The following is a 12,925-nucleotide window of genomic DNA, read 5'->3' as shown; positions in this document are numbered from 1 at the left end:
ATCGATGATTGATTAACACTGGATGACATTGATGATGGTTTAATTGAAGAAATCTAGATGATTGTTGAAGGTTGGAGGAGAAATTTTGATGATGAACGAACTGTTATCTAATTTTCTACAGTTACGTATTTCATATTGAAGGTTATTATCATATTTACAAGTTTGCCACCGTGTTTTTTTATGTTTAGATTAAATGAATGGCTGAGAATGATTCCCATATTCTCAACCTTTTTTATTTTCTCAATTGAACTTACCTATATATATATATATATATATATATATATATATATATATATATATATATATATATATATATATATATATATAGAGAGAGAGAGAGAGAGAGGAGGGTTCAATTGAGAAAAAAAAGGTTAAGAATGGGGGAATCATTCTCAGCCACACATTTATTTTGCCGCAAAACACTTAGACGTACCGGCGGAAATAGATAACGGATAAACATGTGTTTTCCAACCAAACATGTTTCTTAAATTATGCTAATCATTACCTTAATATACACAAAAAACATATATTTTTTTTGTTTTTTTTATTTTTAGAAAGAAATTTTTATCGAAAAATTATTTTAAATATATCAAAATTCATAATTTTTTATTCTCTATAAATAGACATCAATATTGATATAGTTTTAAGATAAAATAAAAATTTTATTTTTTTTAGAGTTTCAGCTCTCGTTATTCATAAGTGAATAAAAAATCTATCAGATTTTTATTATAGTACAGTTGTTATTCACTTATTGTGACAACCGTCAAAATTCGAGTCGGTTCTATATTTGAATAAACTTAGTTGCACATATACGCACGACACATACTGGACTTAGTGACTAGAAGCTCAGTTATAACCTACTAGAAACTTGGAAGCAACTAGAAACAATGGATAATGTACTTAGATTTCACATTGATATGTGAATTCTACAACTACTTAACTGTAGAGGCTATCCATATTCGGGTCACTCTTTGACTCGAACACCTTTTCATGAATCATATACACACATCATGCACTTGACCTAGAAGTAGAAATTAGGTCAAAGTCTCATAAAAACTTAAGTCAAAGTTGAAGACTAGGACTAGTATACTTGATTCCTCAATTTCGCTTGAATCTCGGAATCACTACATAGAATGCCAATAAACCGATAAAAATAAATTACAAACATTATTTATAACTATAAAAGAGTTATAATACCATAAGATAATTTAAAGTCTCAAATATTCTATTTATTTTGATATCCAAATTTTTACAAACTCTCAAAAACCCTAAAAACCCTAAAACTTAAATTTTATAAAGTTTAACATCAAGAATTCTATAAAAATAGTTATGAAACTTATAATATTATCTTAAAACAATTAAATTCAGGGAAATATAATCAAGGAAAATAAAAATTTAAGTCATTAACATTCATCCTTAATTTATAAGTCAAAAATCAAGGTTTCATGAATAAAAACTTGATTTTAGTGCACATTTTATATAAAATTTAGATATTTTATAAAATAACTTAAATTTTATAAAACAAAATGAATGAGAAAGGGTTATTATACTCAAAATTTCGGACCCCTCTCTTCCCATATCTCTCTCTCACACTCTCATTCTCCAACACACACACATCTCTCTTCTTTCTCTCTCTAGAAAACTCTCTCTACCTTCTCTCTAATTTTTTTTTCTCCAAACACCACAACCACAGCCTCTTAACCACGAAATTATGGAGATTCATAAGGGTTTTTCAAGCCACAAATAAATTTAAGGTAAAGAACATACATCTCTTGAAGATCCACAACAATGATTTAAGTCATGCATGTGCATTTTACTTCAAAAACCGACTTCTACTTCTTCATCTTCTTCAAACTTGTTTTCTTTTTGTTAAAATGGTTTTTAGAACATCATGTATGTGTTTTAACACCATGCATGTATGATAAACAAGGTTGCATGTTCATGATCTTAGTGCAAAAATCGATTTTAAGGATTAAAACATCAAACTCAAGTTAAGAGTTTTTGAGAAACAAAATTTTGTTCATAAATGAATGTATACATTTTGATAAGTTTTAATCTTTTGATCTCTGGAAACATGACTAGAATATAAGTTTATCATGATATCTTTTAAAATATTTCAAAATATTTACTCAAAGAAATGATGAAAACTCATTTTTCTAACCAATCACCATGCATGCAATCTGCCAGATTTCTTTACCTGACTTTAAACTGTCATATCTCACTCATTTCTTAACAAAAATTCGGGATTCTTTTTCTGAAATATAATATTTTGAGTTAGCTTTCAAACCCATCTGACCTCACTGGAAAATTCAAATATTTCGATTTTTAGCAATTTTTACAAAACTGTTGCTCAATCAGCACCTTTTTGTGAATACTAGTTTTGTATTGCATGTTCAAAGATCTTATTCATCACTAAAAATCAAGGAAACATTAACTTGAGCACTTAACATCATGTATTAAGAGGTATAAAAATATCTTGATTCAAAAGCCTTTGGAACATGTTGCAAAAATTCTCAAAGTAACATCAATAATTTTTACCAAAATCACAAGAATCAAGTTTTCTCTATAATTGTTTGAGCCTTTAGGCATGTTTTTCGACATCAAAAATAAGAAAACAATTTTTCATTGTTATTAAATTGTTTGAAGTTGCATTCTGGAAATTTTCAGCTCAATATATATTTTCTTTTTTTTTTTTACATGAAAATAATAATAAAATAGAGTGTTAAAGCATATAAAATACTTAAACTTGTAAATAAATTCTGGAAATATTTGTGGATGACCCTTTAAGTTAATAAACATCTCTCATAAAGTTTCATCGATTTTTGTTACTGTTTAGTATGGTTTTTAATTTTCTTTTTATTTAGCTCTAATAAATCATAAAACCACTTTAGGGAATGTGAAAATATTATTTCTTATTTTTCGCAGCTTGTACCTTATATTTAAGACTCCGAAAAATATTTTGGGAATTTTTGAAAATGTATATCTATTTTTCTTGAATTGTTGTGTTTATAATGGACTAAAAACATGAAAAATAGTTTTACTCATCCAAAATTCATGAAAATTTACCAGAAACTCTTATAGTATGTTAGGATGATACATAAAAATTTTGATGATTTTTATCTTCTGTATGCTATTTTTCTTTTATTTTCCCAAGATTTAATACACTTAAATGTACAAAAATCAGAAAAATTGTGTTAAACTTTTTGAAAACACATATTAATATTTTTCCTAGATTATGTACACTATAAAATAGTTACACAAAAATTACAAGAATTTTTCATGATAATTTACTATTTTTCCATGATTTTATGATTATTCATGGAATTAAATGGTGAAAAATAGTTAGACAAATCAAAAATTCAAGAAAATTTATCTTAAGGTGTTTGACTTCAATTAAAAATGAAATACAAAGTTTGGGAAAGTTTAGAACTAAATTGATTTCGTTTTGAATATTTAATCATTGGAACACCTCTAAAATGTTAAATATTAACATTTCAATAATGGAAATTTTCCACTTAAATTGTTATATAACAATTGATTCTTTGAAACTTAATTTCCACAGAAAAATATTTGTAACTTATCAATATTAAATTTTGACACATTATTGGCATAATTCTATTGTAGTAGTAAGTATACTAGTATTAGATTTCAATTAGGGACTCATTAGTGTGTAACGTCGTTGTAGGAAAAACGATAGTGGTACGAGTGGAGCGTAGATCAAGGCACCATTTGCATCATCTCAATGCATTGTGAGTATTCACGCACTCCCCTATTTTCAGTTTTTATGTTTTGGGGTGGAAAAGCATGTCTCGAAAAACTATTATTTGCATGTTGTATTTAAATTGATTTGTATCAAACATGATTGCTATTTTATTGCTATGTCTCTCTATGTATGTCTATGCAACACGGAACATGAGAACTTATCGTACTAAGGCCCTTCCCTTATCTCTAACCATTAACTCTTTGAGCCAATGGTCATTATGGATAGCGCTATTAGGAATTGACAACTCCTCACTCGCCCTATTGCTGGAGTGCATGATACCATATTCATCTATGGAACGATAAGCATAGATCTTGATAGGGCTTCAGTCATAGGTTTGGTTGAGACTCATTGTTTGCTCATACACATACAAACTCGTTTCTCGTTATAGCAATAAACTTGTTTATTAATTATAGCAATGAACTTTGTTTCTCATTACAACAACGAACTGTTATTACTGAAAACTTATATACATGTTTTAGCAATGAAATTGTTTGCTCCTTGTAGCAACGAAATTGATTGCTCATTTTAGCAATGAAACTTGTTTACTCGTTTGAGTAACGAACTTTATCTTCCATGAGAATATGAATGTTGCATCTTATTTGGGCAACATACCTTATCTCTCATGATGACAAAGAACTTTGTTTTTACAAACTTATTTACTCATTTTAACAATATACTTTTATTATTGGAAACTTTTATCAAAACTTTGATTTCAATTCATGGAACCAGTATTATTTTGTTTATCTGTGAGTACTCACCAACTATTTTTCTAGTTGACGCTCGTTTTACATGCTTTTTCAGGAATCATCGAGTAAGTGGCACTTAGGGACATTTCACTTTTAGGAGCATTCGCATGTGTTGTATTTCAATTTACATTGTAATTTCTTTTAAAAGTTGTTCAAACCCATTGTGAATTTGTAATGATTTTTAATACTATGGTTGGTGTTGTCTTTTAACTTTTGCGATGAAACCCTTTGTACTGCCACGCCCTGTGTTTCAGCTTTAGCGGGGTGTGACACGTATGAATAAAACGTATGCTTAATTTTTTTTATTTATAGTTTAAATATCGTTCATATATGAATATGACACGTACTAAACTTTTCTTACTTAAAATATATTTTTTACCTCATCTTTCGTCATATATTCTATTTATATATGAATAAAACGTGTATTAGTTGTCGTCATATTTTATATTCATATATGAATAAAACAATTATCAGATATTTGTTACAGTTAATTTGTTATTCATATATTAATAAGTTGTATAAATGATACTTAAACTGTAAAAAAAAATTAATTATATATTTTTATTCATAAGTGAATAACGAATGTGATGTAGCAAAAATTTAATGCATTTTTATTCACTTATGAATAACGATAGCTAAAAATATAAAAAAACTAAATTTTTTATTTTATCTTAAAAGTATATCAATATGGATGTCTATTTGTAGAGAATAAAAAATCATGAATTTTGGTATATATTTAAAATCATTTTTTGATAAAAATAACTTCTTAAAAATTAAAAAAAAAACGAAAAAAACAATGTTTTTGTATATATTAAATTAATGATTAGCATAGTTTAAGGAAACATGTTTTGTTGGAAAACACATGTGTATTCCTTTCTCATATCCGCTGGTACGACGGAGGCTTTTGCGGCAAAAATAAATGAGTGGCTGAGAATGATTCCCCCATTCTCAACCTTTTTTATTTTCTCAATTGAACTTACCTCTCTCTCTCTCTCTATCTCTCTCTCTCTCTCTCTCTCTCTATATATATATATATATATATATATATATATATATATATATATATATATATATATACTCCTTATTATGCAAATTTGGTCAAAGGCTGAAAAGAGGTATAACCCATTAATGCATCATGTACAACAAGTTTATGCATTGCATAAATAAATATCTTACTTGGTCAACATAGGCTTTAAAACTTAAATCGGCTTTGACCAGGTCCTTTTTCTTATCTCTATGGTTTTTGACTTGGTCATTTAATCTTCGATGGAGACTCTTGAAGCATGAAATCCCGGAAAAAATCTTTCAATGTTTGTTGAACTGTTCATCTCCATCTCAAATCACAGATTCAATTCCATTTAGCGTCTACATATTCATTCTCTCTCTAAAACCCTAGACCCAAAACACCTTCTTCGTTTCTCTCAGCCTCACTGAATCATTCCTATTGCGCCCCCATCACAAACTCACTCACCAATAACCTCCTTAACCTCTCTGTTATCTTCAATTTTCTTCAATTTCTCTTCATACATCACCACTCTACTTCACATCCATAACCATTTAAAGATTCATTGCCGCCTTCTGCCACCACCCATCTGTTCACTCTAGAAGCCCTAACACCACCGTACCACCCATTCCCTTTGAAAGCGCACCTAATCTTGAGGGTCTTCTTCTTTCTCTCTCATTTTACCCTAATTTCAAATCTGAAAAACACACTCTCCTTTCTCTCGCAAGAAAACGCCAACTGCATGACAGATCACCACCATCGCCGTTGTTGCTATTTCACACTATCGTCGGCTACTTCCCTTTTGTGGTTACCAGTGTTCTAACCTATCCGTGTTCTAAGTACCATGGCTGGAGATTGTTTATTTCATAATCGGTAGTTGTTGGTCACCACAACCACAAAACCCTATCGGTTGCATTCCTCACAAACGCTTCTCCATTCACCGCATCTGTCTTCATCGCTCTCGATCTAAAAATCATACAAAAAACACTAGAACCACACTTGCTTACTACCAACATCGCCACTCTCCACCTCTATCACCACTGTCGGAGCACCTCACCATCATCTCTAGAGATTTGAAGAAAGTAAGTAACAAATCTAAGTTTTTTATTTTTGTTTTTCTTCCTTACTGATTGTGATTCAATAGTATGAGCTGGTTTTTTACCATAGGTTTTGATTTATTTTTTTCTAGAAAAAATGGATGCCATAGTAGATGAGGTTTCTTGGAGAAAAGCTGATGAAATCCTACTAGAGGTATCTACACCCACCCTTACCACCATTTCTCTCTTCTCTCTCTTTAATTCTCAATACTATCATCAAAATGATTCTCTGTTGTTAATTGTAATTTCGACTTCAGGTAAGGTAAGTTTTTATTTTTTTTGTTTAATTTTGTTTTTTATTTCTATTTCTGATACACTAGGTTTTGATTTTAGAAAAGAATTTGGTTTTGACTTTTGAAACCCCAGGGAAGGTTATGTTATTTAATTTTGTTTTTTTGTGATTTTGAACCAATTTGTTGTTTGATTTGACTTTTGAAACAGTGTGAGTCTCAAGAAATCAGTTTAATGCAGATTAGATTTTGAGTTCAAATCTAAAGTTCCAGGAAACTCCTCAAGGACAAATAGATCCAAAGACATTTTACAATATGGAGATCATTGTAAGTTGCTATACTGCACATCCTGATTATGATTTCCATTCCAGGCTTGATTAACTTTCCGATTAAGGTTGTTCTATAATACTTTATTACCCGTAGTTTATATTCTAAATAATTTCTTACAATCACTATTTGATATTATGTTTACAAGACATCCTGTATTTTTGAAAGAACTCACTTATGTAAATAATTTTAATTTAATGGGGATCTAACACATGATTATATAATTAAATTATTGAAAGTTGTTTATAATGGTCTTCTTTTCACCTTGTATGCAGATTAAGAGTATATGATATCGCTTTCAACATGAAAGAGTAATACATCCAAATTGACAATACGGTAATTTGCTTAGAATTTGGAACAAATCATGCTAAAATGATTTTTAATTGTTATTTTTGTATTAGCCACTTCTAGTTTTTGAGTGCACGTGAAGGGGGAGTTGAATTCCATTGGAATTCACAAAATTGTACCAGTAATAGAGTTCAACTTTCCTTGCATCACTCATGCAACGCAACTCCAATCTTCCCTGATTTGTATAGGCGACTAAAATATACTTTTTAACCCTATTATTAATATTGTAGTTTGTTGGTTTTTTTTGTTTCTTCTTTTCATTATTTGTTTAATATCTTTCTTAAAAAATTAAAACGTGAGCACACAAAATATTATGAAGTTGCCTTGGAAATTAAAACTTGTGGGTGTGCTAAATAGTACAGAATAATCAAAACTAAAGGGGTGTAGCTGTCATATTAGCATTTGAATACACAAAGTATTGGTAAACTAGAGTTGAATATATCTTATTCACACTTATACTCCCAGAATGCAGCGTAAAAAGGGGTAGTTTACATCATCCAAGGCCATTATTTTGAAACATGCTTAGCTTCTTCAGATTGGAACAACGGTGTTGGCAAAGAAAAGAAACACTGTAAGTAACCATTTTTCCATGATTTTTTGTCTATTTTTCTTTTGTCTTTTTTTTTATCTTTGTAGCTTCAATAAACAATAGTCCATTTGTTACATGGGATTTGTCCTAAAAATTAATAATTTGAATCTAAAGTATGATGCTATATGAGAAACAAATGGAAGTACATTGTTGTATCTTGCATTTACCTTCTGATAGAGGTAAACGCAAGAAATAGCAATGTACTTATTTTTTCTAACTGTAGCATCTAATTTTTTCTAACTTTTATTTTTTTATTCTTATTTGTAATTTATAAGTACAATGGTTTAATAGGAAAAAAAAATTAAGAATTTCAAAATAAAAGTATGATGCTAGATTAGACAAATAAATCGAAGTGCATTGTTGTATCTTGCATTTAGCACGTGATTAGGATAAATGCAAGAAATATAATTGTACTTTCATTTGTTTGTCTAATTGTAGCATCTAACTTTCAGTTCTAAATTTTAACATTTTTTTAAAATATTTTGTTTAAGACAAGTTGATAATAACCGTTTCTTGCATTTCGTAGGTGCCTCTTGTAAGGACGTTTTTTTTTTGGTAAAACCAGGTTCTGATAAGAGAAAATCGGTTTCAAGTGAAGGTTATGTTAAGGAAATTATGTATTCCTATGGTTTACTCTCCTGTTTCATACCCTACTTCTTAAATTTCATTTTCTGTTTTTTTTATAATTGCAAGAAATATCAATGTACTTTTTTTTATTGTAATATTATACCTTGAGTGGCTATGTGTTTGCTTGCCTGTGATTCTTTACTGTGTATTTCGTTGTGTTTATGGGGAAAATTATGTGGTGTTTTTGTGATTAGTAAAATGGTTGAAGTATGCTGCTACCAAATTAGTAGCGAGAGCAAAATATGTTGCCATTCTTCACATTTTTTGTTTTTTTCATTTTCTTGATAAAGATTCACAACATCTTGGTTTTATGTAAGTGTAAAGTATAGCAATGTACTTTTAGTTAATTATTACATCTTACTTTTTTTGGCTAATTGCAAGAAATAACAACATACTTTTGATGTGAATAGTATAATGTCTTAATCGAAAAACATGAAAGTGATATGTTATAATAAACAAGAAAAAGCAAGGTACTTTTATGAAATTGGTTGTTATAGCATCATACTTTCATTTTGTATTTTTATCTTCTAATTGAAAGAAACTATGTACAAACCTTTTTTTATGGTAGTACTCTTGGGATAAACAATCAAACATTGTTTCATGATATAAATTTTTGATTTTTAAATTTAAAAAAATTTCAAATATTACATCCAAAATCTAAAATTTTCAAAATTTCATATATTTACGTTCTTAGAATATTTAAATATATGAATAATTTTTTAATAAATACATTTAAGTATCACCGTCTAGGCATCGATTAGTTGGTTGACCTTAGTCCACCGCCTAGAACCTAGGCGTCAATTTATTCATTATCCGTATGTTGTGGCAAGAAACAACATAAATCATACTTATGCTGAAAAAACGAGGATTTAGTCACCCGCCGCTTGGCGCGGGTAAACAGCTAATGTATATATATATATATATATATATATATATATATATATATATATATATATATATATATATATATATATATATATATACTAGGTTATAACTTGTGGGCACCACGGATGAAAATTTTTAAAATAATTTTGATTAAATTATAAATTAATTATTGAAAATTGATAATAAAATCTTTACCAATTGATAAATGTATATATTTTGTAAGGAATATGATAATGACATTATTATTTGTTGAAATTAACGATAGTTGTTTGAATATCAAAGTATAACTTTTTATTTTTTTCTTCTCTCTAGCGTTGTGGCATCCATGTTATTGTTTGATATATAATCAAAAATCAAAAATAATAAAGTAAAGTTAAAGAGTAAAATTAATAAATTGAAACTAAGGGTTACATACCAATGGTGACTCCTTTTAATTGGCGAATTGAATAATAATCAAATAGCAAATAAATGATAGTTGTAAATCATGTGAGCAATCAATTATTGTGACACGATTATTAGTTTACATATATATATATATATATATATATATATATATATATATATATATATATATATTATTTGTCTTTAATTTTATAACATGTGATTATAACTAATATTCAAGATGCTTTGATTGTTTAAGTATAAATTAATTAAAAATATCCATCTTGTATAATGATATATAAATTAAAGTGACTTATAAAATTCGTTACCATAATACATAAAATGATATTATTAAATTTTAAATGACCCATTCAATTATAGTTAAATAAATAAAACATTTATAAAAACATTTAAATTATTAATAATTCGAAATCGTAATATGTAAATCCAACACAATCAATTATAAATTAAAATGATATATGTGATTTACTAAAATTAAGTCATTGTTATACGACAATATGACAAAATGAATAGATTGAAAAAACAAAAACAATCATTCATAAAAATGTTATTGTTATATGACAAAGTATAAAATAAAGTAATGTAAGAAACATATATATATATATATATATATATATATATATATATATATATATATATATATATATATGAACAAAATAAAAATAAATTACAAACAAAAATAATGAATAAAAAATAAATAAATAATGTTTTAAAGAATGAATTAACAATATAAATGCTTAACAATTTAAATGGATGTAGAGAGTATTAGTTGAAGTTAATAGAAAATTACATAGAAAAATATTATTTCAAAACAATAAAAATTAGAATAAAACATGATAATATAAAATTTTCAAATAAAAATATTCATTACGGTGTAATTATGTTATCCTTACAAACCTAACATTTTTACAATTCGAAATATTATATATTTTGGTTGTTATTAACCTACGATACTTATGTTGATTCTCAAAAGAATATGTGCTATTCACTTTACTAAACATAAACATGTTATATCTACGTTTTAATAAAAAAAAAGTAATAATAAACTAAAATTTTAACAATAAACATGTATATATTTTAAAACTACAAGGGGCAAAGTTGAATTTTGGTAAAAGATGAATAAAGGTTTCTTTCAACACAAAGCCACAGTTGCCACGACACATCGTCTCGTTAATTGTTTTCCTCGGACGATTGATTGTCTTCTAACACTACTGACGGTGACAATAGCTTTCTCCGGCAACCTTAAGGTATGTACCCGCTCGCTATGTACGTAGATATAAAACTTAAGATCATATGCATTAATAATTTGTTTTTCTTGATTTACGCTTTCAACGGTTATTTAGGGATTTAATCGAGAAAATCATCAATTCTGGATTTATGGTTTAACCTAACCATCAAATAGAATTGTTTATGCAACCGATCGAGTTTAGGATTTGATGATGTTGTGTATACAAGCAGTGATTGATAAAATGGAAGCTCAATTCTTTCATTTTTTATTGAAGATAATCGGAGTTGGATTCATAGCTATAGCGGAAATCAGAAAAGGCTTTTATTGTTTCTGAAGTTGGGGTACAATCACGAAATTGAATTATCAGCATCTCCAGTTGTTCGTGTATTTTGTTTCAAACCAAATACCGTTTGTTGCACCGGAATCGACAAGCAAAGGGTGCACCAGTTTGTTGTCGCCGTTCTAGCTATTAGTCACTGGAGGATTACAAAAGTCAAAGGTATTATGTATGTCGATGAAGTTTTAAAGAAAAAATGGGGCAAGAAATCAAAATAGAAATAGGATGCTATAGTTACAGATAAAATGAAGTTTTAAGAAAGTAAGCTATATTTTCAAAGTTTTACAAATTATAGCAATTGTCTTTTTGAAGATAGTCTATATGATTAAAAATTCTACCCCCAATCCAAGATTCTATTTACCTCTTAACACATGGAACCAATAGTGAAGTAAGTTACTAACTACATAATATTGTAATGAGTTATTCAGTTACTTTTTTTATTAAAAAATCTTGTTTCACCACCATACTTTTCAAGAATGTGATTACTCCTTATCAAATAGTTTTGAAGCTAAATATAAGCATAAAGTTAATGAATTCTGATCAGATGTGAGAATCTAGTAAAAAAAAGGAGAAATGTCACCAAATTTAACTATTTTTGACTGCTGATGTTACTTTCTGGCAACTTGTTGAGTTTGTGGTATAAAACATTTATGGTGATGACTTTTTTTCCAACTACATATTATGGCAAATTGGATCCTCATACAGGGATACTTTATCTAAAAGGTTAGTACCCCGAAATAGAACAACTTTTATAGCATTCAACAAATATTCACTAAGGAGATTGCACCCCGTTTGAGCAGATTTAGCAAATCCTCAAATCCTATAAAATAATATGAAAGTAGAATGATATTGTAGGTAAAATATGAAAGTAAGATATTGTAAAATAAAATGACAGTATAAACAAATAATTGAGAGATTTAAGCTATTTATAATTATTGAAGGTTAACTTCTAAAGCATATTGCTATTTGATGCATTTAACACCAAAACATGGATAAATAAATAGCAATGTACTTTGGTTTTTTGATAAAAAAATAAAAACAAATAGCATCAACCAGAAACAAATAGATATAAACTCAAAAAACGCAATAAACATAAAATATTTATAAAGTAAAAAAATATGTATGAATTCAAAAAACGCAACAAATATAAAATATATATAATGTAAAAAAAATAACATCAACCAGAAATAAATAGATATGAATTTAGAGTACTTTTAAACATTTTGGGAAATAGCAACATACTTTTTCAGTGAATTTCCATTTACTGATCCAATCTTTTACGGAATCGATCCCCTTTTGACTGTAAAAGAATATGTGGAGCTCAGCATGTCTGGAAGCACAGG

General features: G+C 28.0%; 1 pseudogene; it reads left to right on the top strand.

Annotated features, from left to right (window-relative positions):
• Positions 1 to 11,486: 11,486 nt before the first annotated feature.
• On the top strand, positions 11,487 to 11,800 carry LOC145168766 (large ribosomal subunit protein uL6m pseudogene; annotated as a pseudogene).
• The last annotated feature ends 1,125 nt before the right edge of the window (positions 11,801 to 12,925 follow it).

Source organism: Lactuca virosa, chromosome 4, assembly GCF_052849685.1.
Source record: "Lactuca virosa cultivar CGN04683 chromosome 4, Lactuca_virosa_CGN04683_v6, whole genome shotgun sequence".
NCBI lineage: Eukaryota > Viridiplantae > Streptophyta > Magnoliopsida > Asterales > Asteraceae > Lactuca > Lactuca virosa.
Note: the sequence above shows the minus strand (reverse complement) of the source record. Positions and strands in the feature narration are given on the sequence as shown.